The 4383-nt window shown below is 35.8% G+C and overlaps 1 long non-coding RNA gene across 1 annotated transcript; it reads left to right on the forward strand.

Annotated features, from left to right (window-relative positions):
• On the forward strand, positions 1-473 carry LOC122586440. The gene is made up of 2 exons (XR_006321993.1): positions 1-132; positions 236-473. It is a non-coding gene; the product is annotated as an uncharacterized LOC122586440 (long non-coding RNA).
• The last annotated feature ends 3910 nt before the right edge of the window (positions 474-4383 follow it).

The raw sequence follows: 4383 nt of genomic DNA on the forward strand, positions 1-4383 counted from the left end.
TTCTTGTAATGAAGTTGAATTGTGTTACATTGATCTTAGTTGTTGTTTTTACACTTGTCCTTGTTTCTTCAGAAGGAAGACAACTCCTACAAACCACTACGACACAACCACCTCTAAATGCAAGAGCCAAAGGTATATGTCGTCAATGACCCTATATATATCATTGTTATTCAAATTATTATATATACAGATGTACGTGATGTATATTAACTTGTTTATTTTATGATTACAATAGATGTAATTGGTGGCAGCAAGCTGCCTGATACACGGAGTGGTTGGGGCGGTTGTTGGCGTTGCTGGAAAAATCGTCGCTTGTTACACACCATATCCCTGGGTTGATCGACATATATATATGTAGAGATTATTATGTTTCATAAGCAAAGATAATAGATACTACTACCCCGGATTTATTCATTTTTTATATACTACTTAATGGTAATTAATAATATTGCAAGACAATTGATTAACACGAATATATTGTTTGTGATTCGTGTTTTTGTCCCAAACAGTCGTCCAAACGCTTCATTTACCTCTTTATTCCTATAATAATATAATACCCGTTGGTCGAAACATTATATCTAACAGCATCCAGATCACAACTCATAGCATTATATAATTTTTTTATTTTTGAACATTAAAATCAGGATATTATTGTAAGTTAGTTTTTGGGTTAATTTATCTATAGGTTATTTGCAAAATGAACTTGGAATTAAATTGTGCTTTATGTTACGAAATAATGATGGGAATTGAGGACAACGGGACAAAGGATTCATTACGATGCAAGAATTTTAAATGTGTTGTGCATGTACTAGTTGTGTAGTTGTGTTATATATGAGTTATGACTGTTATAGTGTTATACTGTTATCCACTTATTATTCGAGAAGTGAAGCTAATGATATAGGGTTGTGTTGATGGGCTTCGAAAGATTTTCAATTTTGGGCTTTTGTTTGTGTTGTGGATAAACGTAGGCAAAAAAAACCGGTTCCAAAAAACCGGTTCTAGATTATCCAAGAACCGAAATCGATTGGAACCGGTTCCTGAGAAACCGGTTTCACTTTTGGATCCAAAAATCGGTTCCAATCGGTTCCGAACCAAAAAAAAATAGAAAAAACATGATCAAACGTTGACTGGAACCGGTTCCGGTTCCGAACCGGTTTCACTTGTTCCGATCCAATGCCCACACGTACCTCTAGTTGTGGACTTGTCGGTCCAAATGAAATTGCATGTTGCCCTTTTTTCCTTCTTTTTCTTCAAAAGACCATATCGTTACTATATTATAAAAGAAATAGCCCATTTTATTTATGAAAGTGTTGAAAATATGTAATATTTTCACTTAGCACCCCTTAAAATATTTCAACATACACTACCCCACAACATTAATGATTAATTTATACTACCAATCATTTATTCTTTAATACATTTACATTAACCATTTACATCAATTATCTACACCACTCGACGCCGTCTCCACCACCAACACTCGGCCCCCCACTACAACGGCATTGTCACGACCACTGCAACATTTGAGAAATTTGACTTTTATTGACCCGTTAGTTTTGTGTACATTTGATTAATAATGATCGTTTACTCTATATATGATCGAGTTTGGCTATGATTTAATTGTGTTCAAGGTGAATTTGCATTTATATATATATATATATGATCGTTTTTAGTCAAGTTGTGTTTGCATGATATTCAAGGTGTTTTATGAGATTGAATGGTCGTTAATGTAATGGTCGATTGCTAACTTGTGGTGTAACTAGATTGATTAAGTAAATGAACTATCCATGGGTTAACCCTAACCTAAACCCATGCCCATCTACCCAACCCTATCCCCACCCCAAGTCTTGCCATCCTCCCAACCATTCATTCATTTCTTACACTTCTCTTTCTCTCTCACACTCTTAAATGAAAGACTTTTCTTACTTCTCACTCTCTCTCTAAATTTAATACATCAAATTAAATGTTTCAAGCAAGACTTTGTTAAGGTTTTTCATTAATATTATCATCTCTTCTTCATATTAAAAATTTGGGTTTGTAAGTGTAAGGAAACTCCCTATTCGGGTCATTTTCGGGTTTGACACTTTGGTGGAAGATTTGGTAAGTTAAAACTATCTCATATTCACCATTACATGTTTATAATCATGTTTCTAATCATATTCAAGTGTTTTCGGGTCACGAATTGTGCCAAAAGTCGAATTAGGGTTCTTGTTGCTAAATGGGTCAAAAATGAATTTTTCTTGTTAATTTGATAATGGGTCGAAATGATGAAGTGGGTTATGCCCAACCATGTCTAAGAATACTTATGTATACCTTAAGTGAGTCTTTTTCCCTTCAAAAATTGGTTTTGGGTCGATTTAGGGTTTTGGTGTTCTTGATGAAGTCTTGGCCGAAAATCAACATCTAATTGATGTTATGGAATGAAATTGTGGGTTGGGAATTGTTTACCCACGTCCATTTATGTGTGTTTGAGCTTCACAAAGTCGAATTTGAGGTTAAGTGTCAGTTTTAGGGGTTCATGGGTCGGTTTTGAAGGTCTTGGGGTAGTGTTTGGCTCATTTGGGGGCTGCTGGTCGACCAAGTGCAGACCTGGGCTTGCTGGGCAGTAATTCCAGGCTGCGGCGCAGTGGCTGGGCAGGAACCTTGACTGCGGCGCAGTGAAGAAACACTGCTGCGCAGTTTGTTACTGCGGCGCAGTTGGTGCCTTTATTTATTGAAACATTTCCTAGCTCGACTTTAGTTATCCTAGGATCGTCCCAAACTTTTCGAAATATCCTCTTATGACCTTATTGGTGCTCTACACAAGACAAACCATTCGTTCAAAGTCATGAGTCAGTTTTGGAACCAAACTTGAGATTTTAACTCAAACTATATACATATATATACATATATCTTTTGATCTGTAAGTCCGTTTTGGACGTATGACCTATCATTGAAATTGTAGGAGAGTCTACTTTCTCATGGTATAATCCTTTTGAAGTAAATCCATTTCCATTTCTAAAAATGTCTTGTCAAAGTGTCTTGTTCTTACTCGGAAAAGTTGTTTAAGCGTTTGTGGGTTTGTGACTCGGTTTAAACTTACTAAATCAACTTGTTTAGGGTTATAGAGTTGACTTTGATGATATTATGATATAAAGTGGACTCGTAGCGATTGGTGAGCGTTTATAACTCTTTGTTAACTCGTTATTGTTGCTTGGAAACCAATGTGAGTTCATAGCCCCTTTCTTTACATGATTTTGGGGTAAAAAGTGTACATCGTGTTCATAGTTTAGTTTGATCGTTATATGTTCCTTTATGTATGTAATCAAGGTTGTGTGGTTGTTTCGCTAGTTTATCAAGGTTATATGCTCGTTTGAATCATGAATCAAGGTTATATGATTGTTTGGCTAGTGTATCAAGGTTATGTGTTCGTTTGAATTGTGAATCAAGGTTGTGTGATTGTATATGTTTGTATCAAGGTTATGGGGTTCATTAAATGATCCAATCAAGGTTTCAAGGCTTGGTGATCGTTTAACGATCCCAATTATGAGATCATTTAATGACCCAATCAAGGTTTCAAGGTTGTGTGATCGTTTATCGATCCAAATCAAGGTTTCAAGGTTTTATGATCATTTAATGATCTAACTATGTTCGTATCAAGGTTAAACGGTTATTATCCCGACACTTGTTCTTATAGTCAAAACCTACGAACTCACCAACTTTATGTTGACGCTTTTTAGTACGCTTTTCAGGGAATCAAGTGAATCAAAGACGTGATGGATGATTGCATTGCATGTGATAGGATTGAGCTTGGACTTTGTGGATCCGTGATTCATTGCACCCGTTTATGGGTTATGCCTAGGATCGTTAGCCATCATTTGGACTATCTCTTTTGTAAACTATTGATGGTGTTGTGCTCCTTGTGCATTATTTGATCCGTAACTTGTAATTGTACTTGAATTATGTATGGATTACTCAATCCTTGAATGCATTTAGCACCTCTACTTAATTTTCATGTCACGCTGAGCTTTTCTACTAATGCCCCAAGTTTTCGCCTTGTTAGGGTGTTACAACCACCGCCGCATTGCGCGGGTAACGTGCTAATAAATATAAATTAGGTTCAGACTAAGCTAGGTAACAATATCGGTATGTTATGGAAGGTTTTAATAACAGATTAGCACTCACGAAAATACCCAAATTAACCCAACGGTATACATTTGATTCAAAATACTTCATCTTTTCGAACAACTTTCAAATAAAAAATCTCATGTATTTACCTATTTTGAATTCAACTTAAGAAATTTTACGCTTAATACAAAGATCAAATACACATCAACAGAGATATTAGAGCATCCCCAATGAAAATGTGGTAGTCGGGTCATAGGGCTTCCACGTTTTCATGAT

The sequence above is a fragment of the Erigeron canadensis genome, chromosome 2 (assembly GCF_010389155.1).
Source record: "Erigeron canadensis isolate Cc75 chromosome 2, C_canadensis_v1, whole genome shotgun sequence".
Classification (NCBI taxonomy): Eukaryota; Viridiplantae; Streptophyta; class Magnoliopsida; order Asterales; family Asteraceae; genus Erigeron; species Erigeron canadensis.